We start from the raw sequence: 12,474 nt of genomic DNA, 5'->3' as shown, positions 1-12,474 counted from the left end.
GCAGCCCTGCCCCCCGCCTTCCCTCGCTCTCGCCTGCCTGGTCCTGCCCGGAAGCGGCTGTGCCGGGCGCTCAGGCCGGGCTGCGGAGCTCCGCTGCGCTCCAGCCCCTCATTCCCCTCACTTCAGCCGGTCTGGAGCCGCCGCTCTTGCAAAATACCATTAGGCAACTGCAAGGGATGTTGCTAGGATACCGAGCCCTCTGCAATCGCTCCGTATCTCCCCGTGCGAACGCTGCCTACCTTTCCAACAGCTCTTGACGTTTATCTCTCGGTGGTCTCCTTAGAAAAAAAATACATCAAATAAGAGGAATTGTAGATTTGGAAGGTGTTTTTCACTATAGTGTAACTGAAGAATAGCATTTTGCAAGCACTAGGTAGATAATGGAGCTCTGCAGTTCATAGATAGAAGGTTTGTGTTGTGGTATGTTTTGGGTTTGAGGGGTTTTTTTGTGTGTGTGTTGTTTTTTCAAGTATTGGGTGCAGGTACGTGTAGAGAAGAACTGGTCCATGCTGAGGGCCACTAGTGTTTCTGTAAATGGAGGTCACTGCACACACTGTTCTTGATTTTCCCTCTCTCCTTCATCCTTCCTCTAGCCTCTCTATGGGTCCAGTCCAAACCATAGGTTTCCCTCACAGCTGTAGATCTGTATAGTTTACTTCTGTCTCCCCTCTCTCCAATTATTGCCTCAGGGGTGTGCCCTTTCATCTCCATTTTCATGTCTATTTTTACTTCTTTTTCTCTGGATGATGGGTCACACAGAATCACAGAACCATTTAGGTTGGAAAAGACCTCCAAGATCACTGAGTCCAAACCGTGACCGAATACAACCTTGTCAACTAGACCATGGCACTAAGTGCCACATCCTGTCATTTCTTGAACACCTCCAGGGACAGTGACTCCATACCTCCCTGGGCAGTCCACTCCAATGTTTAACAACGCTTTCCATGAGAAAATTCTTCCTGATGTCCAATCTGAACCTCCCCATGTGCAGCTTGAGGCCACTTCCTCTTCTCCTGTTGCTGGTTGCCTAGGAGAAGAGTATGGCCCTCCCCTGGCCTCAGCCTCCTTTCAGGCAGCTGTAGAAAGTGATAAGGTCTCCCGTGATCCTTTTTTTCTCCAGGCTGAACACCCCCAGCTCTCTCTGCTGCTCCTCATGACTTACTCTCCAGATTATTCATCAGCTCCGTTGCTCTTCTCTGGACACGCTCCAGCACCTCAATGTCTTTCCTGAAGTGAGGGACCTACAGCTGGACCTAGCGCTCAAAGTGTGGCCTCGAGTCATTCAGGAGATGCTGGCTTTTGTACCAGTTTAGGAAGCTCCCATGTCCCATATTACTCCAGGTCATAGTTTCTCATTCCCACACCATCCCACTCTGCTATCCACTTTAAATAAAAATTACAAGCAACTTGGTGAATAGTATCTTCTTGAACTAGTTTCGTCAGAAGAAAGGGCAGGCTTCTTGTGGGGAAGAAGTTTGAGTGGCATTAAGAAAATCAACAATAAACAATAACAAAGACAATGGAAACTGCAAAGGCTGCAAAACAAACAAAAAAAAAGTGATGTGTCTGTCTTCTTGTTTCCCTTTTTTTCACCCCCACCAAATCTGGATAGAATTACTGTCCATCCCATGTCCAGTGCATGCTTTAAATTTCCAAAATAGATTAAGTGAAGTTTTCAAACTGTTTTATATTACAGATAATGCAGCATGTCTGAGCTGAATACAAGACTTCCATTTTTCCTGGTGAACTTTAAGGCCTGGTCTTGCATCACAGGAGTTCCTCTATCAAGGACTGTGGCCCATGTATATTACATAGCCATAAATTTATGCATGAAGTGCTACACTTTTTTCATACTGACATGTTCATTGAGCTGTTTCACTCTGTTAGGCTAGTTTGAAAGGGAAATTTCAGAGAGAAGGTAGGATGTGGTGTAACTTAACAAAAGCTACAGCTTGCCTCTTAATATTGGTACAGAAAGTTTGCTTTAACAAATGTGAACTGGTTTGGCCATGTCGTAATGGCTGTTTAATATTTTATGGAGATATTTACATGCCACACATACAAGCAGCTTTTGTTTGGTTTATTTTTTTTTCATTCAGGGAGAGGTGAGCAGTGTCTCTTACAACTCTCTGTCAGCAACCTCTTACAGTTCAGGGTAAGGAAACAGGCCCTCCAAGGAACTGCCTTGCATGTGTAATGGTAACAAACACTTCCACAGCTTCTGTGCAGCACTGCTTTGCTCAACACGCTGCCTCTGGGTGGATGGTCCAGAGAAAAGCCGTTCTCTTGCTCTGAATCAGAAGGGGGAGCAGGCCTGGTGCTCTCTCTTGCTTCCAGGATGTGCAGATGTACTTGACCACAGTCCCTTTCTATATAAACGTGCTACTGCTATGGGAGGTTCTTCTCAGCTGAGAAACCCCAGCAGTGTTGGGGGACACAGTTGTATCACAGTAATATGGCAAGGAGATCCACACTACTGGCACATGTGGCTGGGAACAAATGAAAGGGAAATTAAATTTCTGGTATTTTAATTTAAAAAGGAATCAATCACTTTGGTCTTCATATCAGTAAATACAAAGAATGACATCTTTCCCCACATAGGAGGGCTAGCCATATTCAACATAAAGACTCTTTTGAGCAGGGCAAAAGCAGAGTAGCAGGCCCTTAATCCCTCTGCTCATCACTAGGTAGGTCTCCATGAGATAGTTGTCTGGGCATTTTAATGCCTACACCCTCTGGAGAGCACTCTGGAGTACGGACCTACCATAAAAGCCCTTTCACAGATCAGCTACTATTCTCAACTCCCCCCATTTCCACATGCAGGAGTCTGGGAACACAGGTTTCTAGATAAGAAAGCTCACACAAAGTTAAGGAAGAAGGAAAAATGCAACAGCTACTGTGAGGCTCTGCAATTTGGCAATTGACTACATACCATTTAAATATGTAATTGGGTATCCGATATATATCTGTGGTGAAACTGATTGCCTTCTGCAGATAGCTTTCTACAAGCTAATGGCTGTTAAGGAATCATGCCTTCTTAACATTTTGTTTCATTTTAAATGGTCTTATATTAAGTCCATTTATGCCATTGCTTTTATGGATCATCAGCAAGACCATAAAAATATACACTATATAAGTAATTTCCATGTATTTTGACCGAAAGCTACTTTCGTGTTTTCTTTTCACTCCTATTTGGTCAGACAACCAGATTAAACTGAATGCCTTACGCATTTAATATTATTTATAAAAGATCTCACTAACTTGACATTCAGATTTAGCAAGGCCATTATTCTCTAAAGAACCTATTACCCATTCTGTGCCCACTTAGGAACCCATAAATTGTAGTTGCAGGCACACTGGACCAGATCAAGTTTGAGTATTACACATGCCAACCCTAATTCCTAGAACAGAACAAAGGCCTTTAGAAAGGTGAATGGAGTTTCAATTTACCACCACTCCTTTGCCCACTTTACTTGGGGCAGGACGCACTAATTTGGTGCTGGGGTGTCCGGAACAGTCAGAACAATGTATGGAGCTGTAAAAGTAAATTATTTACTGTGGTAAGATTGCTGTGTGAGATAAACTGTAATATAATAAAGAAGTACGAGTGTATCACTCCACCTTCTTTTTACCCGTAAGAACACCTGCTGGCTAAAAGTCTGACATCCTGTTCTGATATGGAACTTTAGTCACTGTGTTTCTTGCACAAACAATAGAGGAACCACCAGGAGTGGAATAATACACATTGGTGATCAGTGAAGTTAGAAGTACTGTCTTCATTTAAACACTTGTACAATCTTTATGCTGCTGTTCCTGCTAACCAGACCTCCTTGCAACAAATAATTGACTTAAAACAAGCCATTGTGAACTTCCAGATTAGTATTCAGTGTAGACTAGTATTCAGCGTGTGCCAAAAACTCAGGTTGTCCATTTCAAGTGGCAGAATAAGGAATTAATCACCGGATCTTGATAAAATGTGAAATTCTAAAGAACACTTTAAAAAGTTTGAAGTAAAGAGAATTCGTTCATTATCAAAATTTTAAAAAATTAAATGTCTTTGTATTTTCATTGGAAATACCAGACAAAATGTAATAGGCTCATTCTGGGGACTCTCCAAGAAAAGCACTTGTCACAATTTTTCTATCCTGCTTGCAGACCTGCCCCAAAGCCCACTTCACAATGCTCTGGGCTACAGCTATGTTCCTCTAGATGAAACAGTGCCAGGGACCAATCATTGACAGAAATATTTCACAATTTTTCAGTTCGAAGTAAATTGAAAGCCATGTTGCAGCCCATCAGAATGAGATTTTCATATGAAACTGAGAAAACGACATTCATTTTCAGTGCTGTAGAATGTGATCGGCAAGCATGAAGGAGCAATGATGGGTTAGGAATTCTGTTGGGATTCCACTGGATGGACCAAAACCTCAGCCTTGACCATACTGCTCTTTAGAAATAACACTTGGCAAGTGTTACTCTATTACTTTGCCCAGAGATTTTCTTAAGGAAATACTACTTGGCAGGGTCATAAGTCACACCAATGAGTGTGTTAATAATTAGCCTCCCATACCTGAATTTATTTTCTGGCCCTGATTTACTTGTAGAAATAGCCCCATAAGCCTTATTTAAGCACTTAAGAAAAATGTCTCTCTTTAATCTTGTTGCTGATATATTTCTGTATAGATAACTGTTTTTCCATTTATTTTACATATGCATTGTTGCAGTTTGAAGCCAGGCACACATGAAGAACTATTCACTCATTTTCCCCTGCTATAGTCAAGCAGAGGAGGGGAAACTAAGATTTCATTTTCATGAGTTGAGATAAGGATTATTGAAAAAAAAACTTTAAGGCAAAACAAGTTCAAAACTCAAACAGTATAAAGAAGATTTATTATTCACAGAATTAAAAGTAAAATGGGTAATGAGAACAAAAGCAAACTTTCAGAACACCTTTCTTTCCCAGTCCCTCCCTCTTTCCACCAGCTGCACAAGGAAACAAAACATGGGGTTTTGGTCAGTATTTCACTTCTTAAAAGCCTTTCTTCAGTATGCTTAAGGAAAAGAGTTTCTCCTGCTGTGCTGTGGGATCCTTCCCACGGGAGATAGTTCTCTGCAAACTTTTCTAGTGTGGTTTTAACTGTCACAAGCAACAGTCCCGCCTGAACCTGCTGCAATGTGAATCCCTCCCACGGGTGAAGCAGTCTTCCCATAACTGCCTAGCGTGGGTCATTTTAGTTCATGGGGTTCAGTCTTTTAAGGATGAGCTGTTCTAGTTTGGAAGTGAAGGTTTTCTTCCTCCATCTCTAAAAGCAAAGGTCATCTCTCTCTGTTCGAGTTCCTCACTAAATTACAACTCTTCAGCATCCACACGCTCCAGTGTGAGTACTCTTCTTCACGGGCTGCACGTGGATCTCTGCAACCCCCCATGCACCTCATGAATTATAGGGAAACAGTTTGTTGTATTATAGGCCTCACCATGGCTTGCAGGAGAATCTCAGCTCTGACACTTGGAGCACTTCCTCCCTCTCCTTTTTATCACTAACCTTGGTGTCGCCATGTTGGTTTTCCTCACTAGTCCTCACTTTTCCTTTTTCTTTGACTTGGAAGAAAATTGGTCTCTGTAAGTTGCAGTTGAGAGGTTGATCTTGTCCGGGCTCTGCATTGGGGAATTGCTCGCCATGTCTCTCGCGTCTGGCACTGCAGGGCCGGCCCTGGCCGCGTGGTTCTCGCCGGCACCTGAGGGCCCTGGCCATGTGGTCCAAACCTTAGGATGGCCCCGGCTGTGCAGCCCCCGGTGGCCCGTGCCAGGAGGGGTCCCGGCAGCCACCTCACCACCCCTCAGGAGGAGAAAAGAGAGAGCTTCCTGCACTTGTTCCTTTCTTAAATATGTCATCACAGAGGCATTACCAACTCGTCTAATTGGGCTAGTAACCTGGCCACAGTCAGAGCCTTCAGTGACTGGCTCTGTGCCAGGCACAGAAGTTTCGAGCAGCTTCTCTCTCACCCCCACCAAAAACCAGGCTGTCTTAAACCAACACATGTACACAACTTAGAAGTTAGCCAGGACAAGTGCAGATATTTCATCTGAAAAATCCTACAATAGAAATAAAATAATGCGTTCTCTAATAATAAAAACTCTAATAAGAGAGATAAATTTCAGAACAGATTGAGGAGTAGCCAACTCTTGCAGATAGATCCTTTCATTTGCCCGTCTGGTACCTGGCAAAAGCAAAGAGGTTCTGAGGGTTGCTGTCAACTAAAACAAGATTCAAAGTAATGCTGCTATAAAGTATAATTCTTATATAATTGTATTTCAATGAGAATTGATAGATGATTTTAGTTGGCTCTTTCCTTTGGGAAAGAAAGCTTCATAAAAACGTTGGCATTAATACTGGAAAACACATTCTTATCTGGCATCCACAGTAAGACATGAGATATTGTTCAGTAAGAATTAGAATGCAGAACTAACTCTTCTTTGCAATCATTCATTATTTAATTCTTTTAATCCTTTTGAATGGATACTGCATTTTGAGTTCCTTTAGAATTGGTTTTCTTTGGATTTGAATCAGGAAGACATCTCTTTATTCTCTTCGTATGTAAAAAGACAAAGCTATTTTTATTAAATCTGTTGTTAGTTTCTAGCTAGGAAAGAACTGGGAGGAGAGACATTAGATTTTACTGTTTATATGAGAGCAGTAACAACACCAGAAGTTTACTTCTGTAAAGAATTCAGAATCAATTCCTAGTAGAAAGTGAGAGCAAGTAGCTATAATAACTATATAACCTTTGAAGAATTCAGTGATGGTGATTTAATACAATTAGTAAGACATGCCATGAAATGAACTCTATTTTAGTGTGTGCTTCTGTGAGAAAATGGGGGGAAATTACTTCCATTATTAAATTTTTTTCTTTTACAGAAATAATTTACTTAGTGTGTGTGGTAGTGCAGCTGTTTATTTTCCACACTGCAAAGGTTACATTTGCCAGTCTAATTATTTTACTGCAGACCTTTGATGTATTTGTTCTACACCTCTATTTCTGGTAACAACAGTACTAGCAGGGTGATGGCTTCTCATTTTGAGGTAGTAGCTCGACCTAGTGATGGGAAAGAGCTGCTACAGTCATAGATTCTAGAATAGTTTCTCAATCTTTTATAAACCAAAGACCATCTAACTTTCTTTAAAAATATTCTCATATAATGTCCAATAACTTTTCTTCCTCTATTGTTCTTAACTGTATTTAGGAGAACATAATAGTGCCTTTTTAGCACGTTTTACTGAACACTTTTTTTTGTCTTCCAGAAACAAATCACAACATTAAATACACTTTAAAAGACTAAAGGAGCACAATGGAGGGTGTCAAAATAACTTTTTATTAAAATTATGCCCATTTATTCCAGCTGAAAAAATATGTATCAGTGTATTTTAAAACTCAATTATATATGTTCAAGCATGAGTTTAGCTGTTACAGTTTTATAACAGCTAACCATCTCTCTTACAGGTGAATTTAGCCGTATTCTAGGTGAAAAGAAATCTTGTATTAAACAAAACATCTATTGAACAGGGTAAAATTTCACAATGGGCGAATTACAACGAAAAAGTGAACTGAAGATTTAATTTGCAGTTAATCCTGCTGTATTGACTGCAAGAGTTAGTTTAAATGCTAATTCAGCTGACACTTAATCTTTACTACTATATGAAAAAGAACCAGAATTTAAATTAGTTTTACCATTATAGTTCTAAAATCCCTAGAGAATTATGTTGGTTTATGTTGCAGAGTCAATATCAGACAGCTAATTTTTCTTTCTTATTCTGTAAGTCGTTAAAAAAGCATGTATGTGTATATATACACACATATATATAAATATACGTATATCTATATATAGTGCTTTGGTTTTGTGGTTTGTTTCCATCTCCCCCTCCCCAGGAAGAGAATAAATTACACTGGAGTCCTCCTCACTAGCCAAGACCACTATTGAGTTAAAGTCAGCAATGTTTCATTCCTCTGTGGTCCTGGGCCTGGACAATAGAGCCATTGGTGTGCCATATGCCATGCCTGCCATGTGTACTGTATGGCAAACAGCTCTTTCTTGTCTGTGCTAAGAAACACAGGGGATGATGGAAGGGCTGGGATGTTAAAGAAAGGATGCAGCAGTAGTGAAAAATGCTTAGTCTTTTGTGCAGGCGATAACAAATCACCTTACTTTGTGTTCTCCCTTACTGGTGCACTAGCCATGCCTTCCAAGTACTTAACCGAAGTCCTGAATGCCCGGACTCTAGACAAGATTTTCTTTCAACACTCAGCAGTGCTGTGACCTCTCTAACTCCGAGGTCAGAGCAAGTATTATTTGTTTTGAAGCTTAACATAATTAAGCAGGAAGAAAACAAAAAGGAAAGAGAGACTATAGCAACAGGAACTCCCAGTGGGACAACTACTTTTTATACTATGAGAAAAAAGATTTTGTCTGGAAGACAAGTAGACTGTATGTCCTTTAAATGTCTTTGAAAGGAAAAGAACAGAGGAGAAAAAACAGGAAAAATAAACAAATTCAAAATTAAAGGAACAAAGAGCTCTGCTAGGTCAGTAAGTTATTTAAAAGCTGCAAGCTTGCTGGCATGTGATATAGTCCCTCTGCATAAAAGCCAGACTAAATGATACAAATGGGAGCCTACCTTACTTCAAGCTACGGATCTTCAAACAGCTTTTGAATTTGACAGTTTCTCTTTTCATTTTTTACTCTACTCAGGAATTAAAGTACGGTTCTGCCTGAGAATTTGAGTGCAAGCACTCAGACTTTAAGAGCACACAGTGTACCATCTCTTGGGGAAGGAAAACCAATATAGGCAAAGGCCTTTGCTTTCTGCATATGCATATCCTCGACATACAAACATGCATTTCAAATGTCAGATGTGTTAGCAGAACACCTGTCACTACAACTATTGCCGGGTGAATGTACATGTATCCAACAAGCCTCTATATTTGAAAGATAGCCAGGTATGAGATATATTGTTTATGTCAATCCATGTGACTGGGGAGGAAGAACTGATTTCCACCTTTCCCTGAGCCCTGCCCACCACTGATCTATCTCAGTATAATGAGCTGCCAATGCCACCATGGTATATGGATCTTTCTGTGTAGCTCCATTAGGAGAAACACCCTTCTGCTTTCAAGCTAAGTCCCTGTCCTAGAAAACATTCAGTCACTGAATGCTGAAAAGGATAGTTTGAGGCATCTGGAAACTTGGAATTGCCTATTCCCACACCTCCATTACTACACAAGTTAGGAGAAGGAAAAGACAAGTCTTGCTATTACAATTTGGGATGTGTTCAAGGTCAGATTGAGAGCAGTTGGTCCAAGTAGTTGGTCCAAGCTAAAAATGGATACTGGTTGCAAAGGGAGTCCTGAAAGTGTAGACAAGATACATCCTTCTCCTTCCCACAGCCAAAATCTTCAATTTTTCAAAAACAGCATTATTTTTATTTCCCTCAAATTGTTGGTGATAAAGCATTTCAAAAAGTCCATGACTAAATAGGTGCCCTGGTAGGGTGCAGAATGCTTCTTCTCTAGTAATTTCTGTGCAAAGAGCTGGTGCAAGGCTGTGCTGAGACACACAAATAGAATTTCGGGTGTTTTACAGTCCTGCCCATCTTAATGACCTGGCCCATGAATCCACTTGTGGCAACTTTCACCATCAGCAAAAGACGTTCAATTCCTGCCTGAGAAACTCCAGAGAATGTGCACTGGATGATGCCAGAAAAGGGAAAGTCTTTCTCTAATATTTGAGTCTTGCCATTGTTTTCCACTTCAGATCTTGTTTTCTTGCACAGCTCCAGTGAGAGCAAAGGATGGGAGCAGAGAGCTGGGAGAGCCACAATGACAAAACCAACTGGAATGTGTTCTCTCATGCAAAAATCCGTCTCATGAGGGCTATCTTCAGGGGACTATGCCCTGTAAAACCCTCGGTACCACAGGCTGATAATCTGTTAATCATTGCTGTGAAAGCAAAAGAGCTTCACCATATGCCTTTGTTAAGCACAGCCTCCACTTCTCTCCTTTCCCTCAGTTCTGTCTCCTCTCTGAACACATTTTACTAATCTCACAGAACTTAGATATTTCCAGTCTTCCAAGCATGCTGATGGCACCACATCCAACAGATGCAGCAAAGGTATTCATCTTTAATGGGACAAAATGAGGAGCACAGCCTTCATTTATGAGAAATGCTCAGATGACAGCTGAGCTGACAGTGACCAGTGTAAGTCATGAGGCTGTGCCAGTTCATTCTACATTGTATTAATTGTAAATTGTAAACCTGTTAGCTTTGGGTTAACTGTTAACGTTGACATTTTACTCATTCACCTGTTGCCTTCAGAGAAACCTATTAGCCTTTCATCTCAGCTAACTAGAAACAAAACTAACTAATGCAAGCACTGCCTAATTCATTAAACAGGAACTTTCTTACTTTCTGTTTTTTCAGCCATTATTAAATGGTTTTAGTCTGTGGCCAGGTGGTTATTCTCAAGTACTAAACACATCTCACAAAGCGGAAGGTCTCCTAGCTACTAATGGCATCCAGTATTTACATGCAAACCTGTTCTCTCAACACAGCTAGAAGCAATTTAAATTTCTTTCAACAAAAATGTAAGGAAAAATCAACTTCAGAGGAGTAGAGTAGAGAAGACAATGCTTTGGAGAAACTATTACACATGATAATGTCTGCAGGAATGAGAAAACTGAGAGGGAAGATGTGACTTGAGAAGAACACAGGTAAGAGAGGTGTAATTACATCTAGTGCTGTCTGTGGATATGCTGAAAGAAAAGACTGGATATTGAAGAATGAGACTTAATATAAGCAGACTATAATGGGCTACTTGACAATAGTAGAGAAAAGGCCAAGGACATATCAGTTTTTTCTTGCACTTTTATAACTACCAAATACTAACATTGTCGATATTAAAAAACAGATCGTGTGCAGTATTTCTGCCAATAGTCCTATATATAACACCATCAACTTCATTAAAATTTGGCATTAAACATGCAAGACATAGTTAAATGCAGCAGTTATCCCTGTTATCCCCAGTTTTTAGAAGTGATAATAAAAGGTAGGATAAATATGTGGCTGTTACCCAGTGCACCCTAAGGATGCAGGCTTAATGAGGACTTTAATGAGGACTTGGGAGGTTTTACTCTACCCTGGCTGTGCCTATCCAGCCTTACCAAGTCGCCTTCTGCAAGTCACTTCTCACTCTCCCCGCTTCGGTTTCTCCATTAAAAGATTTTTATTGTAGCAAATGGTTTGTGACTTACTATCATAAAGCACTGTATCAGACCTAGCTATGAACCAGGAATTCAACAGTTATGAACCATCAATGAAAATGCCCAGACCACAATTTGAGCCTAAGCAGACCCATCCAAAAATCTCTTCTGCATGGGGAAAAGAAGATGTAAAGAAAGGCTGCTTACAAAAGCCTCTGAAAAACAAAAAAACAACCCCCCAAAACAACCTAAGCTAGTGCAAGGTTTGTCTACTATTTCTTGTAGCTTTCCAAAATGCAGAGTGACATTTCGATCTCTGGAAAAAACCTCAGGATATAAGGTGTTCCTCAGCACAACCATTCCTCTTCTGTGAGTGGTGACTCCATGTGCCATTGCACACACTTTAACTCTGCCCTTCCAGGCAGTGCACAGCTCTAGGAACTGCACACATGGCATATGCAGGCTGCCTGAGTTCAGGTGAAGTTGTACAGAACAGAAACGTCCTACATTTATTCCTGATCAGCACTGGATTCTACTTCTCATGCACAGGATTCTTCAATAGATGTTTCTTTCTGAAGCCTAAAAATATCCTTTTAATGGCTTCTTAAAGGTCCTTTTAAAATTCTACACACAGATCACACTCACTATTGACAAACTGCATGACCTGAAGAACTTCATGCACAGCACTGCGGTTTTACAGTAACTCCACTAAAGCTGCCTATGAAAGCACACTGCATGTGAATTACTAATTGCTCTCTTGAAGTATACATGGAGAATTCGGATTTATATTTAGGACTTCACATCCTAATATTCAGAGTTGAATTTCATTTACTTTAGCACTCTCCAAGACAAATAGGCAAAACGGTCCAATAACGAAGTTCAGGTAAGCACCAAGATCCTGTTTTACCCATCGTGTCTATGATTCAGAACTTAGTTTTGCACAGAAAATCGTACGTCCTCGGCAAACGCTTCCAAAGGTGTGAGCTTTGCATGCACTCACCCCTCTCAAACAAATAAAGGAGCTTTAAAGCAGTGCCATAGCTCTTCTCGCTGGACACCACACAAGGCACGCCTCGGAGTAGACCTGCAGGGACAGGATTTCTGATAGCTACAAATCGCCCGCCTGAGCCCGCAATACCCAGAGCGCCCAGCGGTGCCTGCCGGCGTACGCTTCCCCTCACAGCGGCCTGGGGAGGTGCCGGAGCCGGCACTGCTCGGCCT

The 12,474-nt window shown here is 41.0% G+C and overlaps 1 protein-coding gene across 1 annotated transcript in view; it reads right to left on the bottom strand.

Moving 5' to 3' along the window:
* C1GALT1 (core 1 synthase, glycoprotein-N-acetylgalactosamine 3-beta-galactosyltransferase 1) overlaps positions 1 to 124 on the bottom strand; it is a 14,739-nt gene extending 14,615 nt beyond the window's left edge. The window contains exon 1 of the mRNA XM_008630002.2: positions 23 to 124. The gene's annotated coding sequence lies outside the window, so the exon portion shown is untranslated. The remainder of the gene's footprint in view (positions 1 to 22) is intronic.
* Between the last annotated feature and the right edge of the window lie 12,350 nt (positions 125 to 12,474).

This window comes from Corvus brachyrhynchos, unplaced genomic scaffold (assembly GCF_000691975.1).
Source record: "Corvus brachyrhynchos isolate BGI_N302 unplaced genomic scaffold, ASM69197v1 scaffold142, whole genome shotgun sequence".
Classification (NCBI taxonomy): domain Eukaryota; kingdom Metazoa; phylum Chordata; class Aves; order Passeriformes; family Corvidae; genus Corvus; species Corvus brachyrhynchos.
The sequence above is the reverse complement of the archived record's forward strand: the minus strand, read 5'-3'. Positions and strand labels throughout refer to the sequence as shown.